Raw genomic sequence first — 14,417 nt, 5'->3', positions numbered from 1 at the left:
TTTAGAGGTTTTTGCTATAGGGCGCGTGCGCTCGCCAGACAGACAGAGAAAGACAGAGAGACAGAAAGCAGAAAGCGAGAAATCCCCCCCAGGGGGTATGGCCATGCCGCAATCCCATCTCCTCCATTCTCCTCTTGGGATCTTGGGTATGCACTCTCACGTGCCCGGCATGTTTTAAGCCACCAGGTCCGGGTCATGAACCACGGTAGACTACGTGGGAGTCCAGCGACATAGCCATTATGCTAACTGCTGGTCCCTCAGACCCAGTTTCTCAGCCATTTCTTGTCTATTAGGTTTTATAGTAGGTATTTGGGATGTCTCTCCTGTCTCATTAGCATCCTAAAAAAATCTTAAGGAAAAGGGAACAAAGACTTGATTTTTTTAATTGCCAGAGGGTACAGGTACTTCCCGGGAGAGAGGGAGAGACAGAGAAAGAGGGAGAGAGAGAAAGCACCTCACCATAGAGCATGGTTATGCCACAATCCCTTTTCCTCCATTTCTTCAGACTGTTGAGATTTTGGGCATGTATGCACACGTGCCTGTCATATTTCTCAAGCCACTAGCGCTAGGATTCAAATCATAGTCATGTGATATCTGGCTTCCTTAACCACTCTATGGTACAGCCACAAAAAAGTTTGTGGGGTTTTTTTAAGAGAGAGATCTTTGCTATAGGATGTGTATGCTTGCTGGAGAAATAGAGAGAGATGGAGAACGTGAGAAATCACCCCACAGAGGGGATGGCCACACTGCAATCTCTTTTCTGTTCTCTCAGGATTTGGGGCATGCATGCACTTGTGCCTGGCATGAGTTTCAAGTCACTGGATCCAGGACTCGAATGGTGGTCAGCCATGTGGGAGTCCAGTGCCTTAACCACTATGCCACCTGCTGGTCCCCCAAACTTTGATTATATAGCAAGGATAAAGTTGTAAGGAGTAGTCAAGGCCAAGTGGTTAGAAGTTGTTCCAGACATTGAGGGATGGAGGTTGATCTCAGTTCTTCTTCTTTTTATGGTCCACTGACTTTGACTGACATGAACCTGGTTACTATGTTTCTATAGGTTTTAAAAGAATAAAGGTTATTGGGGCCAGCAGGTGGCACAGTGGTTAAGACACTGAATTCCCATATGGTAGACTGCGGTTCAGGTCCTGGACCCAGCAGCTTGAAAATCATGCTGGGCACATGTGCATGCATGCCCAAATCCCAAGAGGAGAATGGAGAAGGGATTGCAGTGTCACATCCTCGCTGGGGGTGACCTCACTTTCCCCCTGTGTCTCTTTCCAGTGTATGCATGTACCCTACAGAAAAAACCTAAAAAAAAAAAAAAAAAAAAGACAAAGGTTATTTAGTGTACACTTTCCTATCTCACTGAAGGTAGCGGGTGAGGGTCACAAGATGCTTCTTCACTGAAGAATGAAGGGGAGGCTCTTCCAGGTAAATGATTATTTAGTTTACAGGCAAGACTGAGCATTAGAGAAAAAATTGGTACAAGTTAGATGGAGTCTCTATAGTTAAGCTTTTAAAGTGTTGATTCAGAGACAAGCAACACAATGATTCTCTGCCAAGCTAAATGAGGTCTCAATTCCTGTCTTCGGGGAATTCATGGAATTCATGGTCGTAGGCTATTATAGGAGGACCCTAACCCTGCCAAGGATTTCAGAGAAGGCTTGCTGGCGGAAGTGATGCCTGAATTAAGTCAGGAAAGACCCACTGGTAGGCGAAAGGAGATGTGTGGTGCAAAATAAATTTTAAAAGCATAATACTTTCCATACTATATTGTAACTATCCTTTGTTTAAAACTCCAAACAATTTAATTTATCAGAGTTTAACTAAGCAAAAAACGATTCACATTGGGCAGCCCCCACCCAGAATGGCTTCCAAGGAATTTTAGATAGCCACATGGCCAGGTAACATTTATGTGTAAGAAAGGGAAAGTGAGGTACAAACAGACGGGAGAGAATGAAGTAGAGAAATAATTGGGATTACAGCTTGATGTTTACCCGCAGTAACACAGTTGAAAGGATGGGCTGTCCGTGACTGACTGAAGTGTGGCTGCTGTGATTGGCTGTAACTCAGCAACTTGCTAAGGAAGCAGACTTCCAAGAGAGGCTGTGGTCTGTTTATAGGAACTCAAGGGTCTGAGTACAGAGGCCGGCTCAGGCCAATATATCTTAGTTTAACACTGTTTAATTTATAAATCCTCCCCCCATTGCCTGAAGGCTGGAATTATGACTGATTCATTCTTTGTTCTTAGAGCTCAGGGCACTAGGGTGAGGCACAGTATTCAAGGCACACAGAAAGGCCCCCAGCTAAGAGAATGTAAGGTCTGGAGGAAGGGAAAAGAAACATGGCGGAAACATTCCTGCCAGCAGGAACTTTCCTGTTGTCCACACCTGGCCCACCACCACCAATGGACTTTCCTGCCCTTGAGCATTTGGTGCGCTCGCCATAGTTGAACAGAAACAGCGAACTTCATTGACCAGAAAAGGACCCGTGGCGAGCACCTATTGGACAACAGCCCTTTAAGAACAAGCAGCACCCACCCTGGGTATGACTCCCTTGTCCTCTAACCAGGCCAAGGCCAAGGGACCTCACCCGAGAGCGCAAAATAAATTATGTTGGTTTCATTAAACTCTAAAGCCTGACTCTGGTATTTTCGCCTTTGCCACCTCTGACTTCACCACTGCTCCCAAATTGAACCTAACAGAGAGGGCATATGATGATTGCAAATAACAGAAAGTAGTTCAGTTTGGGTAGAGAGTAGATCCAAGGTGGGGAATGGCATTAAAAGAAAAACTTTAGACAAATCTAATTTAGCACAGTTTACTTGAACAACAACAACAACAACAAAATAGTTCGCCAATTGGCCAGTCCCTTGAATGGCTTCTGAGGAACTCTGAGGTGCCTCATGGTTCAATGACTTCTATGGGAAAGAAAAAGAAAGTGAGGTGAGAAAATAGAAGTGAGGGAAATACGGTACAGAAGCAGGTAGATTGATTACAGCTTGGGGTCTGCCTGGATGAACATAATTTACATGGTGGTTTGTGACTGACGGATGCATGGTTGCTGTGAGAGACTATGACTCACTAATTTGTTAAGGACACAGAGTCCCAAGTGAGGCTGTGGTTATTTACAAGAACTCAAGTATATAAATACAAAGGCCTTGGGAACCAGCAGTTAGCATAATGGCTATGTCGTTGGACTCCTACGTAGTCAACCGCGGTTCGCGTCCCGAACACGGTGGTTTAAAACTCACTCCAGGCGTGTGTGCATGCGTGCCCAAGATCCCAAGAGGAGAATGGAGGAGAAGGGATTGCGGCATGACCATCCCCCCAGGGGGTGATTTCTCGCTTTCTGTCTCTATGTCTCTGTCTGTCTGGCGAGCGCAAGCGCCCTATGGCGAAAACCTCTCCAAAATTAAAAAAAAAAAGCACGTCACGGGGGCCAGCAGGTGGCATGGTGGTTAAGGGTATTGGACTCCCACATGGCCAACCAAGGCTGGAGTCCCAGACCTGGTGGCTTGCTTTTTCACTCACCGGTCGCTCTGCTTTGTACGCTCCCCACCCCCCCCCCCCACCACCACCCCTGTCCCTCTCTGGTCAAATACAATCAATCAATCAATCAATAAAAATAAAGTAATTCTAAAAAAAGAAAGAGAAAAGCACCTCATGACTTTCCCAATGACCCAATAGTTCGGTTTAGCAATGGTGGGTGGAAGATGAAGCTGGAGGGGTAGATGTGCTAAGTCCTAAAGCCTTTGTAAGGGGCTTGGGACCCTGAGGACAAAGGGAAAGGGTCTTAAGCATGGAAGGAAACTTGGCACCTGATGTGACAGCTTACTTTTATGTTTTCAGTGACACTGAAATGAAATTTGCTACCCAGGATCTCTACCGTTGGGGCTATTGAGCACTTGTCGCTTTGGTTTTCTGATACCTCAGAAGACTGAAAGACAATGATGACCTGTGTGCCCACAGAAATGACTTGGTCCGGGACATGTCTCCTCTCATCAGGAAAAGGAGACCATTTCACGGCATTGTTCTTGACACTGCTCTTCCTGGTCTGCAACTAGTTAGCTCAGGGCCAGAGCATGGGCAAACTGAGGCCAGGCCACAGGCCAGAGTCCATCATGGCCACATGCCTTGCTCTGCCTCCAAGCCCTGGATCTTAGCTGTATCCCTGGAAGGCTCTCACGTGTGGTGCATTCACGTGGCTATGGACAGCTCCATACACACCTTGTCCACATCTCTCAAGGATCAAGGCCATCCACAGCAGATGGTCTCAGAGAGTGTTGACTATGGACCCAGCACTGTGATCAGTCCTTTCGGATAGAAAATATAATGCTACCCTTCAGAACTTACTCACTGGCGGGACTGGCAGGTGGTGTGGTGGTTAAGGGCTCTGGACTCCCACATGGCCAACCGCAGTTCGAGTCCTGGACCTAGCAGCTTGATTTCTCACTTTCCCACTCTCTCTCTCTCTCTCTCTGTCCCTCTCTGATCAAATTAAAATAAATAAACAAATATAGTTGAATAAAATAATTTTTTTTTAAAAAAAAGAGCTTTCCCACTAGGGATGAAGACGTTTTACTTGTGAACCCGCTAGAATGCACTTAGAGAATTGATAGGTTAGAGTTAAACTCAACTATATTGGCTTGACCTGGCCTCTGTACTCAGATCCTTCAGTTCCTGTAAACAAACCACATCCTTATTTGGACGTCTGCTTCCATAGCAAGTTTAGCTAGCAAATGTCAATGTGGCATCAGGACCATTAGTTTAGAAGACAGAGTTTAGAAGCATTTGTGGAGGAAGTAGAGGTTGAATTGGACTTTAACAGGCCATCATAAGGTCTCAGCAAGGCAGAGGAAGGGTTCTAGTGGTCTACATTATTTTTTAAAGATTTTTGCCAAAGGGCACGTGCGCTTTCCAGCAAGAGAGAGAGAGAGAGACAGAGATAGTAAGAGGGAAATGGAGAAATCACCCCTGGGGGGATGGTCAGCCACAATCCCTTCTCCTCCATTCTCCTCTCAGGATTTTGGGCATGCATGCACATGCACCCGCTGTGACTTTCAAGCCATAGGTCTGGTACTCAAACTGAGGTGGGAGTCCAGCACCTTAACCACTACACCACCTGCTGGTCACAGTAACTTTACATTTTGGGGGCAGTACCACTTGTGGCTCCAAGAGCTTCGGACAAGTGGGCCATTCACTAGCTCCAGCCCCACCCAGAGTCATTCAACCAACACACACTTAATATCTTTTGTATGCCAGGTCTTACCCTGGGCTCTAAGAACTAAGAGATAAATCAGTCATAAGTGCTGCCCTCAGGGAATTCTCGGGCTATGGGGGAAACTGATAGGTTAAACAGACAGTGACAACGCAGGGTGGAAAGTACTACGCTGCCTTTGTTCGAGCATGGGGCAGATCCCTGCCGGTCCAGCACAGAAGCCTGTTCCAGCGCAGACAGCCACATCCCCAAGGAGGCCCTTCTCGAGGGAGGAGGGAGCACTCTTTGTGAAACCATCTTCTAAACCTCCAGCTACGGATTCCCAAGCCCCGCCTTCTCGCCTGGCTGCGCGCGTTGCCAAGGAAACCGTAAGCTCCTCGCGGCTCCCTGCTGTTCCGCACCCCTCCCCCTTCGCCATCTCCCTTCGCTCTTTTGTGGATGCACATCTCTTCAAGGGTTGATAAATCCCCAACTTTCCCAGGACAGGAATCATTATCTCCATTAGAAATCGGGGAAAACCGAGACCCAAGGACGTGAGGGATTTGTCCCAAGCCTGGTGCAGCCCGTTCCTGGCAAAATTCCAGGGACAGATTCCCTCCACGCTGTGCCTCTTCGTCCTCATCAGGGCCACCCCTCTGTGCACGTCGGTCATGTTCGCCCATCTTCCAAGGCTCACGTTTCCTTTTCCTTCTTTCTGTAGACTTGGTAGTCTTAACTTTTTATTCTAAGAAAATCAGAGCATGTTCTGACTAAATCAACAGTGACACGAAGTTCAGCCTTTACATCAGTGACTTTCAATCTATTCTTAGTTATATTGTTTAAGTCCTTTGTGAACTCAAAATAGTGCTGGATGAAAAACACTGCCAAAAAGCTACGGCTTTCATAATGTACCAGCCTGATTATAAGGAAGCAACAATGATTATCGCAGTTTTGAATGACCCATTGCCACAATGCACTTAGAAAAACCATGCAGAATTTATACAACAAATACCAAGGATTTGGACACATTATACCAAGTAGAAAGTGGTGTTTCTATAACTCTAGAAGACAAGGGTATCAAAACTCTTGGTCCCACTAAGCCCAGTCCCAGTCAGCCCACTTTGATCTTCTTTACCCCCCCTATGGTTGATGGAAGGGTTAAATGTTCCCCAGGCGCCTTAGGATAAAAAAGGGTTAACTCAGTGTCTGGCTGGTGCCTTAGATATTTTACTTGGAAAGGGCCAGCTAACTCCCAGGTGCTCCTCCTCCCTTTTCTTCAGTTAGTCGGTCCTTTCTTGACTTCATCACAGATGGCTGACCTTGTATTTTCTAAATTCTTGTCTTCAGACAAAAAAAAAACTGTAACCTCCGTCAACAGTCAGCTCCAAAACTAAGGACAGACTACGTGGCAGACTAGAGCAGCCAGATATGACATCCAGAGATAACAACAATACAATCCAAGGACCAACAGATGTCCTGTCCCAGGATTACTCTAATTTCCCAACCAAAGCTCCCCCTTTCCTTAAGTCTCAATAAAAGCTCTTTGCCTCCACCCTTCAGGGCCAATGCAATTCCCTGTGTCTGGCCCTTGTCCACTGTCAGAAAGTGAATAAATTCTTTTCTATCTGCTACCTCCCTGAGTTCGTGAATTCTTTCACAGCCTGCGACCAAGGCCACCCTAACGTAGTGCAGAGATCACTCTAACAGTTAACATATGTGGTGCAAAAGATCTGCCATTCTGGAATCCTGAGCCTGATTCTAATCCTAGAATATGTGAATTTGACATTCTCTGACTCTATCCAGGTGGGAAGGCAAGGTCCAAAGGTCAGGGCAGGGTAGGGAACCAGGTCAGCTGGTGGATGTTAGGCCCCTGAGCCAGAGCAGTTGTCCTCCCTGTTTCTATCACTTGACCCATCCATGGAGCCATCAGCACAGAAGCCTAATTCCCATGAGTTTTTGTCAGCTCACCACCCTTCCTCCAGCCAGCCTGCCTTGGGGCCATCACAAGCATTATCCATATTCATTGCACATTTTTCTTCCATTAAGTTCAATTAAGCCACTTTGCCAACATTGCAGGAACCAAAACCTTTCTTCATTAGTGTAGGCCCAGCGGGGGCGGCAGAGGACACCTCTATCTGTCCCCCAGGCCTCACCCATCCTACCTCCCATGCACCATTCTCCCGTTTTCCCTATTTTTTTTTTTTCCCTGCACTCCAGATCAGCAGGGTAGCTGTGGGCATATTCCTTTCCTTAAGCTCTGGTACATACTGTTCCTTCCCTGACGGCCTCACAGGCAGCAGCTGACTCACCCCAGGTTCTAATGCACCAGGTATCTGCGTCCTCAAATGGGGCTGGTTCACAAACGCAGCCGTGTGTGTGCCTGCGAGTTCGCATGTGTGGACACCCCAGAGTGGACTGGAGACCTGTGTTCCAGACAGCCACTGTTACAAGGTCACTTCGAGCTACTGTCTTCCTCTTAGACTAAAGAGAATATTCCAGCCCTCTGGCCTCAAGGGGTTGTTTCAGGACTAATACACAAATGTATTGACAATACGTTGTGCAGCAATAATGTGCTATGATGTAAAGTGATATTGAAATACGATGTATCACTAAGATGCCCACAGGTAGCCCCATCCCAGAACCACTGTTTAGCTCTGTAACCTCATGCAGGTCATTTTATTGTGTGCTCATGAGAGAGAGACAGAGGGAGAGGGGAAAAGTATCTCCTAATAGGGCATGATTACACTGTCCCTTCTCCTTTATTTCTCCACCCCATCATGATTTGGGGCACACACATGTGTCTGGTGTGTTTTTCAGGCTTCTGGGGCCAGGATTTGAACTCTGCTGTTGGCCATGTGGGATCCAGCTCCCTTAACCACTAGGCCATGGGGCCAGCCCATGTGTGGATTTGTTTGTTTGTTTTGGTGCTTACTATATGCTGGGCATTGTGTCTGGCACACTACATAGTTTATTCTGTATCAGCTGGGATTCTCAGCTGCAAACAACAGAACCATCTCTGGCAAAACTTGATTGGATGGCTCACTGAAATGATAGGGAAACTGGAGACCTAGACAAGAATTAAGGGCAGCTGGGCACACCCAAAGTACTGCCACAGAAACCGCCTTTTTAGGACAGACCTCATCTCTGGTCACACAGCCTCTTGGTGGTCACCACTGAACTGCTGGGCTCTTGTCCCCACTTCCATTTACTGAAGTAATCTCTGATGGTCCTTGCCCCTCTGCCTAACTCCCACTAGACTCAGAGCCCAGGTGAGGCATCAATGTGGCCAGATCCAGGCCCACAAGGGTCAGGGGAAGGAGTTGCTGCCTTCTTCAGCTTCCTCCGAGTGTGCAATTCCCCCAAATGGACAAAGTGTTTGGATGCTGGGCAGCCCAAAGCAATCCTGTTACTTTGTAGATGAAGAGTCTGAGTCTCTGATAGATTTATTGACAGTAAATGGGTGCACTAACTCCTACTTTGCAAGAATGGAAGAAACAAATGGGTGTGTTTAGTTAGCAAGGGTTAATTTCCTTTACTCCCTCGGTGATATCTCTGCTGGAAGTATTTGCTTAGCCATGGGGAAAGTTTTCAAAGACTTGCTCAAACTCTCTAAGACTCTGGAACTGGTCCCTAACTTCCTGGAAACAATGACGCGTGTAATTCAACCCAAGAGATTGACTTCTATGCAGACACATCATCATCCCGCCGCCACCACCACCTTTATCATGTTGCTTTAACTTACTGGAACCTCATAAAGCCCTGTGAAGTATTACCTCAGTTTCCCAGATGAGAAACCTGGGGCTCAGAGATGTTTAGTGGCTGTCCCAAACTCACAAAGTAAGTCAGAGTCAGAATCATTTCTACATTTCCTTTCTCCCGAGTCCACTCTATCACACAGCAGGATAAAAACAGGACATCTGAAATTCAACACAGACAGACTGTCAAGGCAGAAAGAGGCCTTAGCCATCTTTGTATCCATTTCACTGGTGGGAAGGGTGAGCTCTAGAGAGAAGCCCCCTGCCCAGCCTCACACAGCACCATCTGTAAAGCCTCCTACAAGAGCCAGGATTTAAATACAACGCTCTTGGAGCCGGCAGGTGGCGTGGTGATTAAAGACGCTGGATTCCCACATGGCCGACAGCTGTTTGAGTCCCGGACCTGGTGGCCTGCTTTCTCACTTTCTCTCTCTCTCACTCTGTCCCTCTCTGGTCACATTGAAATAAAGAAATGAATAAATAAATAAATAAAGTTAAATAAAATAATTATAAAAATAAATAAATACAACGCTCTTGACTCTCAGTTTAGTGATCATTCCCAGTAACTCTATGGAGCTTATTTTAAAGCTGAAGTAACTGAGATGGACAGCAGGGGAGTAAATGTCCCATCCAGTCAACTGATAGAGGTAGGCCCAGAAGAAAGGACATGACAGCAGGGTGACTGGGAGGGAGCAAGCTTTGCACCTCTAGAAAATTCTTTGTTCTCAAAATCAGGAAATGTCTCCACATGTTAAGAGCCAATGATCTCCTGTTTGGAAGTGATTGCAACAGACTTCAATTTATGGGTTATTGGGATAGCTGGGAGAGAAGTCTGAAGATAATTACACCTAGACAGATCAAAGATGTGCAGCCCAAAGAACTGAACAGTGTGTGATCGCTAGCACCTTGCTCTGAAGCGCACACCTAGAGAATGGGGAATTTCCACGAACCTCAGCCCTTGAGGCAGCCTTCCCACCTATAGACGGCCCTTGCCCTTCCCCAGCTCCTTTCAAAGACAGTTCAGACAGTACTCCTCTAGAAAATTTTTTTGAGTCCCAAGCTGGGTCAGTACCTCCTCACATAACCCCTACAGCTTCCCTATGTCATAGCCCTGACCACACCAGGTCGTTGTCATTGTCTATGTGTCTGTCTCCGCCATTATAGACTGTTAACTCCAGGCCTACTTACAGAGAAGGCCTCAGCAAATGTTGGCTGCGTGAGTGAGTCGAAGGAGAAACAGAACATCCGAAACCCAGTCTTCACCTCAATTGCTCCTCTTTCTGCTGCCACTCTGAACCCCAGGTTCAGGATAGCAGTCTCTGTCCTATCCCAACTGGATTTGGACTTTAGATAAGATTCCTCTGATAATGAAGATTCATCTCTCCCCCAACTAACTCTGTCCTGGCTTTCCCTGCTTCTGACCAAACTCAAGAATCTTCAAGCTGAGAGCCCCACAGCTGAATTCCAGCCCTAGTGCCCATTTGCAGACAGCCCTTTGACCAGGCTACCCTAGACTAATCATGGGACTGGCATACCCTCTTGACCGCCCATGAACCAAGCACTGAAAATGCAGAGGTGGACAAGGGCATCTACCAGGGTCTTGAGTCTACAAGGTATTTGAGTTAGATCTTAAAAGAGAATGGGCATGATCAGCAAGTCTTGAAGATGCCACCCAAAGGACAAAGTATTACTGAAAACCGGGGTGAAGGGGGAGCAGCGTCTGGGAGTGATACTGCTGACAAGAAGTCACAGAGTCCCAAAGGTGGTGGCAATGCAGTAAAGGTCAGACACATTCTATGTGAAAAACACAGCAAAATTATGGAAGCCATGGAAAAGTTAAAGTCTGAATGAGATTCAATGAAGTAGCCACACAATATAGTGAAGATGAAGCCAGGCAAGGGGGTGACTGGGGTTGGGTGACCAGAGGATCCATGGTGGGACCATTCCAAGAAGCAGCATTTGTCTTGCCAGTCAGTGGGATGGATACACCTGTGTTTACAGACCCACCAGTTAAGACAAAATTTGGATATCATATTATCATTATTGAAGAGAGAAAATAAAATTATATGAAAGACTGAAAAAAAAAAGAGAGAGAGAATGGGCACAGTCAGAAACAAATAGGCATCTCAGGGTGAAATTGACAGAAACCTATCTACAAGCCAGGTGTTATTAGGAAGCAGCTCTAGAAGCCAAATATGCCTTTACTGTGCCCCTACAGGGCACTAAACTAGGGCATGTTGTAGGGTCAGAGGCTAAAACATAGAGAGGCCCAACTGTGAACAACTAAGCAAGGAGGATGCCAGGGAGGCTTCCGAGGGACCCAGTTACAGCAACATTCCAGAACATGCTAACATCCTGACACATTAGTGTTCCAGCACATCAGATTCTGCCATTCTGCCATTCCGTCACAGGGGACATTCCACCATACCAACATTCTTCTCTCTGCCATTGCAGCGTGCTGCCCACCGGCACTACAATTTAAGATACCAGCACTACAATTCAACTTTCAGCCTTTCAACAGCCTTCTGTAAAACCATTTATTTCTTGGCTCACATATACCAATGTGTCTTAATATTTTGAGTGATGCAGACTCCTTTAAGAAATTGGAAAAATGTGGGGCCAGCAGGTGGTATAGATGTTAAAGCACTGGATCCTCTATGGCTGACTGTACAGTTTGAGTCCTGGACTCAGTGGCTTGAAAATCATGCTGGGTGGGGCCAGCAGGTGGTATGATGGTTAAGGTGCTGGACTCCCACATGACTAACTGCAGGTTCAAGTCCTGGACCTGGCAGCTTGTTTTCTCACTTTCTCTGTCTCTGTCTCTCTCTGGTGAGCCCTATAGCAAATTTTAAAATAATAATAATAAATAAAATTAAATAAATAGGGAACCAGCAGGTTAGCGTAATGGCTATGTTGCTGGACTCCCATGTAGTCAACCGCAGTTCGCGTCCCGAACCTGGTGACTTAAAACTCATGCCAGGCGTGTGTGCGTGCATGCCCAAGATCCCAAGAGGAGAATGGAGGAGAAGGGATTGAGGCGTGACCATCCCCTCTGGGGGGTGATTTCTCACTTTCTGTCTCTCTGTCTCTCTCTGTCTGGCAAGCGCACGCGCCCTATAGCGAAAACCTCTCAAAAAAAAAAATAAATAAATAGGGAACCAGCAGTTAGCGTAATGGCTATGTGGCTGGAACCCCACATAGTCGACCGCGGTTCGTGTCCCGGACCCGGTGGCTTAAAACTCACGCCGGGCGCGTGTGCGTGCATGGGCAGGATCTCAGGAGGAGAATGGAGGAGAAGGGATTGCAGCATGACCATCCCCCCTGGGAGGTGATTTCTCGCTTTCTGTCTCTATGTCTCTCTCTGTCTGTCTGGCGAGCGCATGCGCCCTATAGCGAAAACCTCTCAAAAATAAATAAATAAATAAATATTTTTAAAAAGTCTTTAAGGGCTGGCAGGTGGCATGATGGTTAATGGCGCTGTACTCCCACATGGCCGACCATGGTTTGAGTCCTGGACCTGGAGGCTTGCTTTCTCTCTCTCTATCCCTCTGTCCCTCTCTAACCAAATTAAAATAAATAAAGTTAAATAAAATAATTCTTTAAGGAAAAAAGGTCTTTTAAAAAAATAAAAGAAAATCATGTTGTATGTGTATGCATGCATGCCTAAAATCCCAAGAGGAGTCTAGAGGAGAAAGGATTGTGGTGTGGCCATGGCCCTGGGGGGAGGTTTCTCACTCCCTCCCCCCTCTGGAAAGTGTGCATGCTCTAGAGCAAAAACTAAATAAGAATTTTAAAAAAGAAGAAAAAGAAGAAATTGTAAAAATGTATGCTCTCTCTTCCCAGGGGATTTTTAAAAAATGTTTATACACATAGATTTTACATATCATTTCAGATATTCAATGACTCTTGGCAGAGTCCAAGGACTCTAAGTTAAGAACTGTCTAATTTTACCCTGCCTCAATCCAGAAGACATTTAAAATAGAAAAAGATCATTAAGTTTAAGACAGGACAAGATAAGACTAAAAAAAAACAAGGTAGGGACAAAGTGGAGCCTGGAATGATGTAAAAAGTGGGGAACATAATGACCTACAACAGCTAAATTTGTGTCCCACATATTTAGCGCTAAGACTTCCAGCAGCCAAAGCGAAAAGGGAAGCCTGTTCACGTACACAGTTCACAATGTTCACGAGATAAAAACAAACCACTTGCTCCTTAGGGGATATACAGCTATTCTTGGTATAAAGACCAAGAATTTCTCCTGACAGTGTCATCCTCATAAGAATGATATAAAGGACGGTGGCCTCAACAGAGCCGTCACCATCGACCCAGAGATGTGTTTTGTGGTGGAGTGACCGAGTGGTCCCAGTTTGCCTGGGACTTTCTTGATTTTAGCACCAAAAGCCTCACATCTCAGGAAATCCCTTAGTCCCAAGAAAACCAAGAAGGTTGGTCACCTTATTTGTGAGTTCAATCAGATCTTACCTCGGGGAAGTTTCCAGAAATTGTGTATAATCAAGATTGTCCTTGGAAGTCCTTTTACTCACCCACAAAGTGAAGTGCAGAACCATTTCCGAATAGCACAGCCAGTTTTTCCTCTAGCAGTGGAACAGATTGCTATTTCTTTGGTGGGATAACTGATGAAGATGCTGGCTTGCTTGGGAGTAAGACACATCCTTAAATACTAAAACCACACTCGGTGTGGGGACCTGCACATACATGAGGATTTTATGAAACACCTAGGAACTGGTACCAATGGAGGGGACAGTGAATTTCTTTTCCCTTGACACAGTCATCCTGGGGCCTTTGCTGACTGAACAAAAAAAAAAAAATTTGATATATTATTGACCTTCTCTTTCCATTTCTTTTCTTTTCTTTTTTTTTCTTAAGTTTTAGTTTTTGCCATAGGGCATGTGCACTTGCTGAGAAAGAAAAAGTGAGAAATCACCCCCGCCTGGGGGAGGAGTGGCCATATTGTAATCTCTTCGCCTCCATACTCCTCTCAGGATTTTGGGCATGCACTCACATGTGCCCAATACGTTTTTTAAGCCACCAGGCCCAGGATATGAACCACAGTTGGCCATGTGGGAATTCCTGTCATAATTAAATACAGGTATGGTGGCACTCCGCTGCATTTCCTACAGCAATCCTGGGTATAACGCTTTTTATTATTATTATTATTATTATTATTATTTTCACTATAGGGCGTGTGTGCTCGCCAGACAGAGAGAGACAGAGAGACAGAAAGTGAGAAATCACCCCCAAGCCACCGGGTCCGGGATGCGAACCGCAGTCAACTACATGGGAGTCCAGCGACATAGCCATTACGCTAACTCTAACTGCTTGTCCTGATCCTGGGTATAACTCTTTTTTTTTTTTTTTTGAGATGTTTTCACTATAGGGCGCGTGCACTCGCCAGACAGACAGAGACAGAGAGACAGAAAGTGAGAAATCACCCCCCCAGGG

The 14,417-nt window shown here is 46.0% G+C and overlaps 1 pseudogene; it reads left to right on the top strand.

Moving 5' to 3' along the window:
• The first annotated feature begins 10,619 nt into the window (after positions 1 to 10,619).
• LOC114007948 (peptidyl-prolyl cis-trans isomerase NIMA-interacting 4 pseudogene) lies at positions 10,620 to 11,014 on the top strand (annotated as a pseudogene).
• Positions 11,015 to 14,417: the final 3,403 nt, after the last annotated feature.

Source organism: Tupaia chinensis, unplaced genomic scaffold, assembly GCF_000334495.1.
Source record: "Tupaia chinensis unplaced genomic scaffold, TupChi_1.0 Scaffold000259_1, whole genome shotgun sequence".
In the NCBI taxonomy this organism is placed as follows: domain Eukaryota; kingdom Metazoa; phylum Chordata; class Mammalia; order Scandentia; family Tupaiidae; genus Tupaia; species Tupaia belangeri.
The sequence above is the reverse complement of the archived record's forward strand: the minus strand, read 5'-3'. Positions and strand labels throughout refer to the sequence as shown.